Genomic DNA, 17,093 nt, shown 5'->3' with positions numbered 1-17,093 from the left:
GCTCGGGCCCTTCACAAACATGCTTCCCAGCACGAGCCCTCGATGCGGTCCGGTAATTATAAATGCCCTTCGGAACAAGGCGAACAAGCAAGGCGTCGGCTCGAGTTGTTAATCATCTTTCGGATTAGCTGCCGGTCGTCCGTCCGTTCCTGGTTCCGTGCGGTCACGGTTCTGTTTTCGCTTGCCGGCGATTTGGCTTTTAATTTCTTGTCTCGACAAATTTGACGTACCATCCCCACAGGGATGGCGGCTGCTCGACCCAACAACCCCAACGAGCGGGCGTTCTGATTAAGTCGTGGTACCGTCGGTAATGAGATGAGCTTCAAAGGATGAGCTTTTGCAGGCAGCAATGCTCGGTCGAAGTGGATCGCGTTTCTAACGCTGATTTCAACCGACCGACAGGTTTCACCCAGGGATTGTGCCCTTCGTATCCTTGGCTTATCGTGGTTTCCTTCTCAGCCAGGTTTTGCCGGTGATAATTTGCTCGCGCGCCAGATTAACGCCCCACGCCGGTGACGCGTTCCGTTGTGTCGGCTAAACCATCCATCGTCTCGGGATGACTTTGCGAGGCCGAATGAAGCGCATCTTGGACGCTTGGGACACTGGCAAACCGATCGCAAGGGACGCATCACCGTGCAGCTGTTAAAAGTGCCACGAATCGCTCGTGTTTGATGATTATCATAAAGCTGTTAATGGTCCACGGTCGAAATGGCTTGGCGATAGCCTGGTGCCCCTTTAGCCCTTTTTTTTGGCTCGCCGCGGGTTTCATAATCGTAAAAACCTTCTCGAGCGCGTTCGTTCCCGATGTGAAGTTTCGGATTATCGTTAGTTCAGTTTTCGTGGAGGTTTTTTCTTTCTTCCTCTGGTTCACTTCACACTTGTGAACTTGTCGAACGACACGCCGTTAGAGGGCTGTGGCAGATTGAGCGTTTGGCAGTGGCTTCTTTTCAAGCACCATTACGCGGATTTGGCAACGTCAAGCACCGATGTCGCGGTACCGCGCGAGAGAACCACTTTTCACGCGGCTTTGGAACGGAAAATATATGTACACATTAGCAGGCAAAACTTTACAGCTAAAAGGTGCCGCAAATGGGTCGTGTCAAATCATCATCACGTGCTCGTTCTCTCTGTCTCTCTCTGTTTGTCTCTCGCTCGTCTGAAGCGTGCCTGCAACTGCAACGAGCTGCACGAGTCCTTGAACCCTTATGAGTTTCAACCCAATGTCGAAAACCTCCACTCGAAAAAGCTCACCAGCTTCCGAAGTGGTGCTGCTTTTGCATGGAAAAAGGACTCCCACACACGCGTACGTAATTAATTCGATAAAATACTGTCGGCCCCTCGTGGCGGGGGATTTTATTTGCGTACAGTTGCGTAAATTGAACAAAACAAAATGTGTAGCGATTAATTTAGAGTGCGGATGTTTATCTCCCATGCCGTGTGTCTATTGCAAATAAAACCCCGGGCTCAAATTGTTGATTTGTTCCGAAACTGGACGCACGTTGGTTGATTTACTAGCGCCAAACGGGGTTCGTTATATAATGTTGCACCGGTTGTGAGATGGGAAAATGTAATTACGCGTGTGTTTTCAAGACAAACTGCTCCGTTGGCACCGAAGCGCACACAAATGCACGGGCCCCATTGTGTTTGCATTGACGGACGCATTTCCTTTTCGAGCGCAGGTTGGCTCAGGCGCTATTTGATGGGTTTCTGTCAAATTTCATGTCACACGCGTCTCTTTGCACGCTGCACAGAAGCATCACGCGAGACTACTATTATCCTGCGAGCCATCCTTGCACCCGCAACATGACACTCGTAGGGAGAAAGAGCACAAAAAAAGCTGTTCTCCTCCAACAACTCGTCTGCTTGGAGGATTGCAGCCCCAAAAGAGTGATTAAATTCCCAACGAGGAAGCTTTCCACGAGCAGCTACAATGTGGGACCGTTCCACCTAACCATCGCCGGTGAACGCGGCCGCGGGATGATTTTCCATCTTTTCCCTGTGACGTCACGCGGAAGCTCAACCAGTTTGGTTGTTTAATTAAATACAGCGTACGAACCGCGGGTGACGGAAAGGCCCAGAACGGTGCAGATAGCTAGTAGACTCGGCGTGCTCTAGTCGTGTTGTTTTTTTTGGTTCTTTTGCTTCCTTTCATCGGAGCAAAATCAAACAGATTGGTTTGGGACGGTACTCGACTTTTCTTTTAACGCTCTGTTCCACTTTTCCCGGCCGTGGCTGCCGTTGGAGGGCGAGCGAATTCAAGCTACAGAAAAAAAGAAGCACAGCAACAAAACAAGCACTAGCTCTTTTCAGTGTCGAGTCTTCGGTGTCTATTATGTGCGGCCTCCACACCGGAAGCACACGAGAGCGCGTGCTCACCCCGGAACAAGCTGCCAGGGTGAAGGAAAATTGGCCCGGCACATAAAAGGCGCCGGCGAAAGCGACAGTTTGAAAATTGCTCCGCTGCACCGAAGGTATCCCGGTGAAGAAAAGGCATGCCGGTGAAAAGCGCAGCCCATACGAAGGAACAACACGGCTAAAAGAAAGGAGAGAGGCGTATGAAACCAAAAAAAAAGAAAAAAAAATATCTACGACAACAACTTGGAGGAAAACTACCAAACGGGCGACAGCAGATAGCATCGTGCAAGCGCACGAGGAAAACCCAGCACGCGCTAAAACTGGCCGCCCGAGCCCTGGTGCCAGCCCTGCTCTGTCTCAGCAAGCCGTGGAATATGAAGAAATTAGGAAACATAATAAATTTAATTAAACTATACAACGTCCATCTTTGCGGGTCCGAATCGCAGCGCTTCGACGGGAAAACTGCTCGAAAGGAAAGCGCGTTCCGTGCTTTCCGGCAAAAAGGGCCATCCAATCTCGGCGACACTCGAGACCGGGAAATTGCTGTTGCTTCGGAAAACCTCCCGTCCTTCGGAAAACTCCGCACGGTCCTCTTGTGCCTTAATTGAATACGGATGAAAGGAGCAACTTTTTGTTCCCGGCGAATATCCTGCCGCCCGGGCCTTGATCCAACCCCAGGCCAGATGCCTATTGCCGGTATTTCTCCAATAAATAAACTATCGTCAGCAGAAATCCCTCCACCGCGGTACCGGCGACGGCTGCGGCCTTTTCCTATCATCATTTGTGAGAGGCTTTATTATAAGTTGCTCGGTCACACCGATCGTGGGGTAAAGCAATCATGCCGGAAGAGCCTGGTTGAGGCTGAGAATTAAGACAGCCCGCATTCTGCGCCCTACGGAGGCGTGTGTACGTTGCACATTTTCCGTCGCCTGTGAGCACGGAAATGGCAGAGTGGGTGGCACGCGAAACGGGTGCATTTTTCTCTTTTTGTTTCGCCACGCGTGCGTTTTGTTTCTTTAAGCCGGGAGGCACAATAACCACGTGAACCGGGTGGTTCCTGATCCATCGAGCTTCGGGGATCGTTCACCGTAATTAAAACGCCACGCGTGAGGATGAATCAGGAGCACCGAACGAGTGAGGTAGATAAACCAGTCACAGGACACAATTAGGTCCGTTTCATCGATGAGAAGCGAAATCCAAAAGCCGAAGCGAGTGAGAGAAGAAGGAGAGAAGAAAAAAACGCGCCACCAGGCGGAATAGCAGCAGCTCTAAATGCATTCACGACACCGGGCGAAGTTCGGTTCTCTCGTAATCCGATTTCGACCATTTCGCCGGTGGATTGGGTGGCAGAATCCTTTAGTGCTACTTTTTCCCGACCACCGGTTCGCCTTTTCACGGGTTTGCTTCTTCACTGGGCAGTTGGTGAGGTTTCTTTGGCCGAAACGGTACCAACGGGCAAGTTTTAATCTCTCCCGGCTGCTGGCGTGTTCAGCTGGGAAATCGCGGGAAACAGCACGGACCCAACTCTTGCCCGGGAACTCGGCTATTTGAATAGATTAGTTCGCATATAAAAATTAAGCCGATTGGATCCATTCGTGCACCGATCGATTCACGGTGTGATCGAGTGGGCTCAGGGGAGTTTGGTGGATAATTTTTAGCAAATAATTTCTTTTAAAAATGGAAATGTAAGAGCAATTATATATACACGTGATCTTCGTTTTTGTGATGTACGAGCAATGCGGTTTGCGTGCATTCAGGCGCCAAACATGACGGGATCAAAATCCATCCAAAAATCCCGCGATATCCGGTATCAGAAGAGTCAGAACCAGACCATGGTTTAACCAGACCAGATGGAAACCACTGCACTTGAAAGCCTTTTGCAACACATCCCCCACGACAGGAAGTGGGCACCATAAAATCGGCTCATCCGCGAGCGCGTACTCGCACGAACTTATTACGCAAACCCATTACCCGGATTACCAGCCGCCAAAATTCGGAGTTCACCGAACGCCACCAGAAAAAGCGAGCATGAAGCAGTGGCAATATCAACAACGTCAAAAAAAACTCATTAAAATATTAAAATGAACACACAAAGCACACGGACCGGAAGCGTGGGCTACGAATTACACCCACCGTGCCGAAGCTCACTAACCCAACCCGTTCATTGTGCCGCAGCCGAAAAGTGCATCCGGAGTTCATTGTGCATCCGGCGGCGGAGAAGTGGGCTCAATTTGCCGGAAACGCGCAATAGACAATGGTGCCATCGGTGGCTTCCATCCGCACGGTGCATCCCTCCAGGACCCAGGAGCCCATTGTCCGCATTCCTCCATTTCGGCCGCAGCAGGTCCATCCGGTCTGGCCGAGGCAAACCATTAACACTCGTGTTGTAGCACAGTGTCATTATGAGATTTATGATGCGGTTTGCACCCGCACACTTGCACTTTTGGGGTTTTTCGGGTGCATGCGCAGGCACGCTGTTGCTGCTGCATTCGGGCGATGCTGGTGACGGTGGAAGAGGAGGGGAATGCATCACCGCGGGGCTAGGGGAGTCGGGACGGAAAGCTATTAAAACTTCCGGAACCGAAAAGCTCGCCAGCTGGAAACGTTCCCACAATCTTTTGGCTAAGCTGCTAACTTCCCGAGCTGGCCCGAGGATGTGTCTTCGGGATGGAATCGAACCCCCCTTGAAGTGGGTGAGGAGGAGGGGTGAGGGAACTCAAAGAGGGGAGGGGGGGGGGGGTGTATTGGACGAGCGAACCAGCTGTTGTATCGATGCGGAATGGAACTTGTAGAACTTTCTAAGCCCAACCTTTCTCCAGCCTCGCTTGATCCGATCACGGGAAATTATCGAGCAAAAACCACGTTAACACCCCGGCACTGCGTCAGTGTCGTTAATCGATTGGCATAATCAGCGTTAAACAGTGCCAAAAGCCGAACCCAAAACAGCACAGCTGATGCAACGGTTCCCGGCACATCATTATTGCGTCGTTTAAGAATTTATTAGCCTTGCATTGACGCGAGCGCCCTCTGGTGGTACTGACAGGAGTTAAACTAACGACGTGCCCGTAGTGGCACAGGAAAGGACCTCCCTTTTGGCCTATCGATTTTGCACCCTTGACCAGACCGGACCGCGGCAACTCGGAAGGTCATCGCACACAACCTCATTACCGCCAGCTGTCGTGGTCTCATTTATAGCGTCCTTTATTTTATGGTTGAATGGTTTTTTTCACGCCGCTTGGGTGTTTTTGGGGTTGGGGTTTTTTGCTCCTTTGCTTTTTCCTTCTTTCTCCAGTCGCGTTTCACCTCTCACACTTGGAACGGGAGCAAAATCACACCAGCAGCTCGGATGGTGCGAGATGCGAAAACGAACGCGCAATCGTCCATTTTTATGTCAACCCATTTGCTCTGCGGCTCACGTTAGAGCCACCCTGTCACAGGGTGAAGTTGATTTGTCACGATACCGGAAACGAATCCGAGCAAACCCTCCTTTTGAACACACCCCCAAGGACACCCCCCGACCGATCGATTCGCTGCCGCGTGCATAAACAAAACGGCGTGATTTATTTCCATCATATTTTTCTTGATGTCTCCTTTCAGGGCCGTTGCGAACGAGATTTACTGTCACAATCATCGGGCAGCGCACGGTAATGGTTTGGCGTGTTTGGCGACGGCGACGATGACAACCGATTTCGCAAGGCAGATCACGTGGAGCCCATTCGGTGTCATCTTGCGATAAGGATATGTGATTTATGCCGTGCTCCTTTGCGAGCTGGGCCTTCACTCTCGGGTACCAGCAAATGGCACACGTGGCGAGGCACGTTCTGGCCACTATGGTGCTGCTTTATGGTGGCGCTGGATCGAGAAAGTGAAACCGCACGCCGTCGGTACCGGTTCAGGATCGGTAAATCGACTTTTGGTGGCAATGATCGTGGCCATGATGAAGCGGTCTGCATGTCCTTTTTGAATATATCGTTTTTTGTGGGGGGGTGAGTGTAATTATTTGTTTATAGCGTTCCAGTTTCATTTTTTTATTGTGTGCTTCCTTTCATCCCCACGTCTGTCCGATGGGGATTTATTGATAGTGACGAAAAAAGGGCTGTTGTTGGTAGGCTTTCATAGGAATCCGCAGTAGATACCCAGCTATTGGATTCGTAGAAACAAAAAATTCCCCTGCAAATCAAACATCAATTACAGTTTGCTTTCACTCGAAAAGGATGCGCTTTTCACAATTTATTGTGCCTTTTAAGCTCAAAGTGGATGCATAATGCCCCGTTTTTTTTGTAAACATAATTCCATTTCTCTCAACTCAACAACTTCCACTAATTGTGCAATTATTTTTAATCAGCATTGAAACCCAATTCGAACGAAACGGTTTTGAACGATCCATTCCATCCAACAAAGGAACCCATTTTATGTCATGAATATCTCTCTCACTCTTTCTCTCTCTCTCTCGCAACCTAGTACTGTCTCTGTCGCACGCCTTTCACATAAATCAAACAGCAACACAAAAGAACACCGCTTGAAACGCTTTGCACGGGAATATGTTCAATGCCGGATGCTCCTTCAGCATGCAATTAATTTCTTAAGCTCACAACCTTAATCCACACGTGAAATTTGAGGCTCCACGTGGCGCAATGTGAGAAAAATAATTGCTCTCCGAGACACCGCATCGAATCCTTTGCCCGGAACGACTCGAAAGCATCGGCCACGGACACCAGGACACCAGGGGACTCGAGATGCCGGATTTATCGGCTTCTCCCGTTACAGGCTGCCTTCTTAACAGAATTAATGTCGGCTTCAATTGGTTACCAGCCAGTCCACCCGGGGCCAAACGGTTTCGGGTCCAATTTACGGCTTACTCAGGCCTTACCCACTGCGGACGGATCAAGAAATCACGATAATTGTTTTAGCAAATTTCCCATGCATCGGTGCAGTGACACAAGTGCGTCCCAGCCAGCCAGCCAGCCCGTTGGTGTCCATTGAGATGGTTTGTTCAAAGTCCCAAGCACTCGGCTTACTACCGGACAGACGGACTGCAACTCAACCAAACCGGCAGCCCTTTGGAAGCGATCTAATGAAATGCCGCCCTCATACTCAAGGGACTAACGCCGGACGACTGGCCTGGTCTTTGTCCTGGCATCCTGGCGGTACATTTGCATTTGTTTGTCTGCCAGCATTTTGCAACGGACTCGCATTTCAGACCAGGGCGGCTCGGTTCCAAACGACCGGAAGCATACGCTGGCTCCGGTTTCCCGTGTTCGAGTTGTTTGTCGGTGGATCGGTGCAAATTGATTTATTTTACGCAAATGAATCCGGGGGAGTTTTGCTTGTAAATTTAGATACTTTTCTCCCAAGCAAGCGCACCAGGGATACGTCGTGTTTGGTCAGGAGTCCCTCAGGTGTACGGTACGAAGCGAGGGACTTCAACTGCAACCAGCGTTCGCAAAGGGGTTTGATTTTCGAAACGAAAATTCCCTTTACATCCTTCTCGTCGTTGTTGCTGAGTCGTCAAGGAAAAGGGGACACACAACACACACCAAACCCAGTGCCGTTCTCATCGAAAGGTGAAGCCACACGTCACCAAGAACGAACCGGTTGTGCCATCTTGCATGAACCATGGCCACGGTCCCGGAAGCCGTCTCGCTCAAGACGCTAATTTATTTTCGCTACATCGCCCCAAGCCATTTGCCTTGCCAGATTGGTCCCGGATCACCTGGGTCTGGTTTGGTTCATAAATCTTGCACCCATCCGACGTTTCATCACATCTCGACGTGGTTTGAAACCGAGTCACCCGTTGAAGGGCGCTGTCAAAAAAGAAAGAAAAGATATACATAAATAAATTGAAAAAGAAGTGATTATTTGTTTTTAATTTCCACCGTTTTAATTACCTCCAGCTGCTGCTCGTCGGGCAGCCTCACCAGGTGCACATTCGATGGCTCGAACCGGGTAGGTTGCTCGTAAGGGTGAATCTCAAGGGCCACCGGTGAAACTCCGTGCACGAAAACTACCAACCTACCTGGTAGGCGTGGGTTTATTCCATTTATCTCACCACGAGCGTGTAGCTCATTAACATCCATCTCGCATTGGCTACCGACGTTCAGATTGCTGCCCAACGAAAGGTCGGCGTCGTTTTAATTTTTTCCTCCCTGGTGTGGTGTGGTGGAGATGGGTCCAAAGAAGGGCCAAAACCCCACTTTGCAGGGCGTTGAACAAAAAAAATATGCATCAAATTCCTCTTGCAGCATCGTCAAATTACTGAGTCACAATTCCGCTGGTGAACATCGCAACGAATCACTGGAGAAACTTTGTCCATCAAACATAACGACATTCCGTTTGCCCAAATTGCTCGATTCCAGGGAAATCCTGCATGGTTTCTGGAACCAACCCGCTCCACACGATTGATAGGATTCATCAGCGGTATCATCGGAAAAATCACTCATCATTCAGGTACGCAACGTTGTTCCAGCATGTTGCTAAGCTTCACCATAAAACCTGCAATCGTTGGCAGGGATAAAAAGCACCCAAGCTGGCGATAATCGTTGCTATCGGGTGATGCCAGGCGCACAACGATCGTGTCACAATTTCCGGGAATCAGCAGCCTGCAACTGCAACCGAAAATTGTCCCTTTTCCCTGGCACATCTCCACGATTCCGAGCAAAACCATTCCAGCATCCAAGCCAGGGATCAGCCGCCAGGCCTTTGGTTGTCCGTCGCATCCTAATTTGACTTTAAAATTTATTTCCCTACCCTTGGCGTGATCCAAAGCAGAGATTAGGGGCTTTTTTTTGTTGTCTCACAGAAACACAGAACAGAAGAACTGACTCGGGAATCCAAATCGTACGGCTCCGTTTGACCGCTCGGTCGCCTCGGATGGCCCGACAGGACCAAAGGTCACTCCAGTCACCACCCAACCCGTGTGTGTATGTGTGTATGTGTGTGTGTGTGTGTGGAAAATGGGAAGTTTGAAACAACCACACACACACACACACACACACACACACACAGGCCACTCGCTACGTCGACATAATGCATGCAGGCAGAAAATGCATGTGACGGAGTAAGTACAAAAGGCTTCTAACTGGATTTATGCAGCAAAACTATGCGGCCATGAATCTTGCCCCCCCCCCCCATTTTCGCGCCTCCTATCCCTCCCCTCCCCTTCCCTCCCCCTACCGGTCAGTGTCCGAAAGGCGCCGTATGCCACCGCTGATCTTTTACACCCTTCGTCCGCAGGATATTTGGCGTTTGGTTTTGGTTTTTTCTTTCATCCTTTTCCTCAAACACCAAGTGCACACCCTGCACTTTGTTTGTTGGTTTTTGTGCGCTGCCGTGCATTCCTATCACTCCTGCGGGATCCGTAAATGGGGGGTTTTATTTTATGCTCGGTGTTCTTTTTTTTTGCACGTGTAGCAGTTTGTGTGTGTTCTTTTCTTGTCAGACTGCCCTCAGTTCCGGGAACGCCGCAAGGACTCCGGTTTCGAGTGCGGGGCATTAAATCTTGCTCGCTTTTAATTCCACCGCGTGTGGCGCGCGGTTTATCGTCCGTTTTTTTCTCTTTTTTGTTTAAACTCCATCAGCGATGGTCGTCGTCCTGTCGTCGCTGGATTGTTTCTGACAGCCCGGTCAAGGGGTTATGCGCTCACCGGCCACAACTACCCACGGACGGAATGTTTTGGGTGCGTTTCGCTCGCTTAGATTTACATTTTGCCCTACCATGCGACCATGTGGCCGAAGGGCCCCTACTCGACGTGTGTGTGTGGAGCGTTTCAATCTCGTGTGGACATCGTTCGAGTGGAGCACGAAATTGCAACGTTTTGTGATGACCAGCGGGAGGGATTTTTCAGTTGGGCAAGTGGATCAAGATTCGCGAATTATACGCCACGCGGTTTGTCGTCGTCACCGCCGAGTCAGGCAGGCTTTTGATGTTTTTTGTGTTAAATTAATGGCAAGCCCCTCGAAGCAAAAGGGAACAAAATGGGCCCCGAAAAGGATGTGGCATGTGAGCAAGCAGATTACAAACTTCCGCAACATGGAACCGAATGCTCGTTGGGGTTGTGACGTTTGAAAACAAGACTCTTTGTAAACAAAATGTCAAACTTACAACTTTGCCGTGTAAAAGGAAAAGCTCTCGTCGTTGCTCCGAAAGCAAATAAATCGAAACCCGGTAAGGAGTCGCCAAGGAGTCCTCGGTAAGGAGTCTGATTTTGCCATATTTCCGTTCTGGTCGTACGAAACGGCAAACCCACCACCCGGAAAAGCGTCTTAGTGACTGTTTGAACTCCCTTTCCCACGCTCGGAGCGTGTGCCACGCCCGTGCAGCTCATTAAACTTTACGTGAATTCATTATAACTTTGCCCCAGGCGCTAGCTCGATTTCACCGCAGCGATCTTAGCGGAACTTTCCACTTTCTCCGGTGTGTGTGCGTTTTTTTTCTCTTCTCTTATTTCATCCTCCCTCCCCGAGAGACGTCTCTATCAGGTGCGTTGGTTTCCTTTCTTAGCCAAAGCAGACTCTGCCACACGAGCGCCTAGAACGAACCGTTTCGCCTACGGTTTTGTGCGCCCTTTTTTAGCGCAAACCGAGCTTGATGCCACATCTGCCTTCGATTGGCTGCATTTCACTTAAAAGCCCACATGGTTGGGAGGTTTTGGCAAGCATTTGCGTAGAAGTCAGTGGCAGGCCAAACCTAAGCTACTAACGCCCACGCTGCATGGAAGTTTTTGCCAGCTAGTTTCTGATCAAAAGCGGCACCCGAATCAGACACTCTATTTCAACCTCTGCCATCGTAGGGAGCATCTGCCTCCAAATACGATCACGATCACCATCTCGGCCAAGCATCGACAACGATAATGAGCTACAAGCCAGGGGAAGTGTTTTATCAATTCATCAAAAATCCATTCCAAAACACATCACAGAAGCACCCGTTTGATCTGGTGTAGTTTAAATAAAAAAAATAACCACGCTCGCGCTGGTGTTCAAACTTCAAAAAGCCAAAGAACTCCTTTCGCCACGACATCGTAATTCCCAACGATTGGCCGTTTAAAACTCGCCCCAAATGGGAACCGCCCGAGCCAACAAAAAAACAGTTGTCCCTGGCACAAATGGTGGATTTGTTTCGGGTTAATCAAATTATAGACACCACGTTGCGGCGTTCCCTTAGGATGCTTCCCTGGCCCATCCCGAAACCCTGTGCGCAATGGTGGCAGCTGCGAATTCAAACCCAGGCAAGGGCGCGATGTTGTTTTCCTCCGGCAAACTACATCCGTTCCCATCATCGTGATAAATGGGTTTTAGAAAAGTTTTGCGCCCTGCCCTGGGGCGCGCGCACGAGTGGTTCGCGGCCAGCTCATCGGCACCCAGTGAAGGCAATAAATAAACGTGTAAGCGGTTCCAACAACTGAGCTTCACTTCACTAGGGCTTACGCAAAGGGCCACCATGCCCAGGCGCAATCGACGCCATAGTTGAAAGAAGCGCACATACACACACCCACAAAAAAGAGAGGAAAAAAAACACAGCACCCTCAACCCTCGCTAGATGAATCGATGTAGTGGGAAATACGGGAGCTGGGGTATCTAAAAACACGGTATCGATTATTTATGTGATCGTGAGCAAATTTATTGGGTGGTGTTTCTTTTGCTTGCGCCCGAAAGCGCGGTTGTGACCGCGCAATCGTCCACTCGGCAGCCCATAAATCGCCGACGCCAAAGGATCCCGACAAACGGCCGAAACAATCATCGGAACGGGGCGCCATAAATTGCATGCCCGAAAAACCCGACGAGGCGCATAAGCGCTTGCGGGGTGAAAAGAAAAAAAAATAGGAAAAACTGAGGGAAGGAACCGCTAATGCAGTTGACCGCAGATCGCCAAAGGGCCAGCGTGGCGTGGTAGAAGATTCATCAAACGATCCGAGCGCGATCAATCAATACAAATTGGGGTGGCGCGTTTTCGGACTGATTTTCCGCGACATTTCGGCCGTTGGTGGGAAGGAAAGGCAAAAACAGGAACGAGCGAGCTGGCAGCGAATGCAAGCCTTTAGTTGCAGTTTGTCTTGCGATTTCTGGGGTACAACGAATTCAAAGCGATCTATTTTTGGTTGAACGACAAAGAAGTTTACATTCTGCGTTCATCATCAGACGCAAATAGAATCATCATTATCTGATTTTCAGATCATTATTCCTGGCTTAACTATCACTTTGAGAGTTTTAAAATTGTTCTTAGACGACTAAATAAATAGCTGAATGTCAAAAAAGAGAGGATATGTCTCTAAACCCACGAAATTATTAGGTTTGATTTACTGGTTTTTTTGTTGAGACAAAAAGAACGTGGCCTACTACGATGTTAGAACACAAGGCTCACTACCTCGTATTCTAACACCGTAGTAGGCCACATTCTTTTAGCCTGAACAAATAAAACAAGAAAAAAGAAACCTAATAATCGAAATATGATTAAACAAATGCATTATTTGTTAAGGTTTCAGGCTTTAAAAACAAACCATTCTCTCTTGCAATCAATATGTACCCGTTCTAATTGTAAGGCACCTCGTATCATCGTATGTTGTCGAGGCGCATTAAAAATACAACACGGGTTTCGTAAGACTGCCACTTCAATTCCCACCACGGTAGTCCATTTTTTTCTTGTAGATAAAAGAAAGCATGTGGCATTAACTCCAACCCCATCGAGTGATCACTATTGCCATTTAGTGAACCCAACCCCACCGCAAAATGGTTATTATATCCCTACTGCAAGCAATGCTCTCACAAACTGGCTAATTATCGCTTCATACTCGTTTGCCCATTATCTTTCACATGCTCCACCCAAAGATGCCTATACTCACTCGTCCTTCAACCATCGCGCCACCCAAAACCGCACCATATTGAAGTGAAATCCCTTCAAACTGCCTCAGGACGAAGTAAACAGCCGGGGCTCTATTTCCACGGTGCTTTACAAATAACGCTGCCATAATTATTAGGATGAAATTCGTCCGAATTTCGCCCCCAACACTCCGGGCGTTTGTGCATCGCAATGAGAAATTCACCCCCAAACGCAAGCATTCGATGGCGCTCCTTTTGTGTCGAGGATGCAGCACAAATTTCACCCCACGAACTGGGCTATGATAACACACACACACCGGGGGCCATTCCGGGGCAATCACAGTAAAGCAACAGAATGCGTGTACAAACCCACCCTTGTTTTTGCGCCCTGCCAGAGGGAAAATCGTCGGACAGTGATTGATTACGATGCAACCGGGTCCGGTGGATGGGTGGCCCATTACTTGCAGCTTAATTTGCGCGACTAAACGCGAGAGATCAAACGCGTGAGTTGGAAAACGGACAGCATGCAGACCCTCGGGGGCCGGTTAAAACAATCGAAATTCCTCCAACGCACTAAACAAAGAAACCCCTTCATCGAGCGTTTGAACGCGCTTTGTGCGGGCATAATAGTCGAAAGAAATGCATCGAATAGCAGTGGGCAGAAGGACCTTTTCAGCCTGGGATGGGATGAATGCAACCCATAATACAATCATCACCGATCGCAGAGCAAAGGGTGCGTTTTTTTGTTGCGTTTTCCACGCGGCATGCTTCCTTTTTTGCGAGCTCGCTCTTATTGTCGCTTTCATGTAATCAGCTGAGTGTAATTGAAATATTTGCGAGTTATTGTTGTGCTCGTTCGCGTGCACTGTCGATTGATGTGAACGCGTGTTTCCGTCGAACGATAGCCTAGTTGAGGGTCTTCTTTTTTCCCACCCACCGAACTGCATTTGAGCCTAACTCAAAGCTATTTGAAGTGAATGGAGTATGTAAAGTTTGTATGCCTTTAACACATTGATCGCCTGCATGTGGGGGCAATATTCATTGAACGATGAGTTGAATGGTATTGTTGAATGCAAAACAAAATGGAAAGAGATGATCAGTGAGAGAAAAATATGCTGCAATTTCTTTTTACATTTTTTTACAAATCTCTCTACAAAAGTCCTTTTGTCCGCGTGCCTTGTTGCTGAATTAACTTTGATTGAGATGGTTCTACTCGCTGCTGTTTTCAATTTAGAAGCAGAGAGGTTTCAAGGAGCTTTAAAAGAGTACACGAACCTATCTCTTAAAGCGATAAAGAATCTTCCAAAACTTGTGCGAAGATATTCGCCTAGCAAACGTCGTGTACAAGATGTACTCTTTAAAGCAACCACTTGGGCAGCGTCAATGAAAAAAGCGTGATGTAGCACACAACAACAAAAAAACACCACAATAAAAGCATTACCAACGCCATTGTTTGCCACGCGTTGCACTCACATCACACCAACTGCAATCGCCGTCGCAATTCCGATGAACGTGAGCGAAAGAAATTGATTAATGTCTCATTTTCCCACCGCACGGTTGCCTTTTCGAGTTTCTTCCGTTCCAGTGCGCCCGGTGCTTCCACTGGTTTCACTTATCGTTTCTTTTCCCTCTAGTTGGATCCGCCACACCAAGATCTGCACGTTCGGAAACGGAACAAGTGCCACTTGCACTTCGATGGCGACTCGCAAACCCGCGTGAAATGAAAACAAACTCACCGCCCGCTGCACGTTTGCGTTTGTTCTTCTTCTTTCGACACGAATTGCACCCACGGGGGAGCATTTCCACTTAAGCTACCCGCGGGTCCATGGCGGGTCCGTTTTCCCAGCACCCTGGGTCCCTCGCTTATCGATTTTCGATCGGATTATCCCGCCACAGGGTGGTTTTGATCGCAAGCGAACAAACTCACACACTTCACCAAAGCGCAGCTCGCCAATAAATCATCCCTTTCCGTCCGGCACGGGTTTTGGTGGAAAAATCCACCCCTTGCGTGTGTGTGTGTGTGTGTGTAAGTGTACAGCCACTCGCCCATCCACTCATTCGGGTTGTTGACAGATGCGCTCGTAAATGTAACAACAATATTTACTCAAGAGCTTGTCCAGAACCGTCCACCGTCCGTCGGTCGTCCTGGCCATACTGGACGTTTCGTGTCGTCATTAACGTCATCCGTCGGTGCTGCCAGCCATCATTGGGCTCATCATTGGGCCACCACCACCGTTACGTACATTTATTGGCACGTGAGCGAAAACCCCAACGCTGGTTCGGTCCTTGGAACCTACGCGATTCCCAACCTCGTAATCCTCCTTTGCCACTGAGTGGTTTACTTACCTTTCAACCCTTTTCCCTGGCTTCAACCGGCCATCGTTCCGGATATGTTCCGGGGAGGCTTCGAGTAATCTTACCACGACCAGCACCAGCACCACCGACTCTTACCGGTTCCGGTTCGATGGCAACAACACAAGCGAACATTATCGTGTCCATCGTCCTGCCTCTTCTGCTGGCACCGGTTGTAGGTGACTGGGGTGGTAGGTGGGGTGGGTGGGAGGGTGTGCTCCACCAGCCCAAAATAAAGGTGCAACCAAAGGTCCGTCCGTCCGTTCGTCCGAGCGAACCGCCCAGAAGCAGACATGCTCGCATCCATCGCAATATGCGCACGAGTCCTCGGGCATGTCCTTCTGTCCGGTGGCGTTTTCCCGCCGGGGAATCGAACCACTTCTCTTCTCCCAATCGACACCCACCCACCCACACCACCCCCCAAACTCGAGATGCGTCATAACCGGGGAGCCAAGCAAGCGTATCAGTGTTCCGGTTTATTTCCTGCCCATCATCCTGTTCGCATCGCATTCGATCCTTCTCTCTCTCTCTGTCGAGTTCTCACAGGAGCACAGGACAACTTCCGGTCGCTGGTGGTGCTGATATCCTGACCGGTCGATCCCCGACCTGCATATGTGCCACCCAACCACCCAACCACCCACACACACACGTAATCCGGTGACGTATGGGGGAAGATAATGTAAACAGATGAAAACTACATCCGAAGATTAGATTTTCCGAACGGGGTGGAGGTGAACCCGGATGGGAATAGTCGGGAAATATTCGGCCCGTAAATAAGTTTGAGGAAATCATTAAGTAATGGAGCGCTTTCGGTATGAAAATTGAATCCCGCCAAACCCACGAGGATCGGGTTGGCGGAACGGAAAACCGCTTTCCCGCCGGAAGCCTGGCCCTGGCCTGGAGCTGGTAGGTGAGGTAGAAAATTGTCTTCAATTCCTATGCCGGTTGGATTGCCCCGGGAAAGGCCGTGTACATCGGTCAGCAAACGGTCCAGGCACCGGCATTGTTGATTTATTGCCACGCGCCGGGGATTAGAACCAAAAGGGAACCATGAATGCTGGATCCTGGATCGGGATGGTCCTGCAGATGGCTTTGCGGATAGTACAGTGGGTTAGGCTGCTCGGGTGTGCTGTTTAATTTTGCCCACCGATAATACATTATTTATCATCGCCGCAACGGCAAACGATCTCGCTGTGCTGGGAGAATGGAACGACGGTCCCAGTGCATTGATACGCATTTGTCCACCACTTGAGCTGCTCATTTTGCGAACCACAGCACGAGACAAGGAACATTGTCCAGCGATCGGTGTTTGGCGCATTTAATCGGCACTGGTTGACACACGAACGGAACCAGCTGGATTGTGGCCAAACGCAAGCGTGAACATGAGCGTGTTTGATGTTTGCCCCACACACACAGCAGCCGAGAGACTTTTGTTCGGTGAAACATCCATCGGGTACAATGAGCGTTTGATTTCTTTACGTTGCGTTGGGTTAATGGGGCGAATTCTTTGAATCCTGGCCGAGGGCAAACAAACACCTGGATGGGATTTTTTCTTAACTTCATGAATATATTTT

Source organism: Anopheles nili, chromosome 2 (assembly GCF_943737925.1).
Source record: "Anopheles nili chromosome 2, idAnoNiliSN_F5_01, whole genome shotgun sequence".
In the NCBI taxonomy this organism is placed as follows: Eukaryota; Metazoa; Arthropoda; class Insecta; order Diptera; family Culicidae; genus Anopheles; species Anopheles nili.
The sequence above is the reverse complement of the archived record's forward strand: the minus strand, read 5'-3'. Positions refer to the sequence as shown.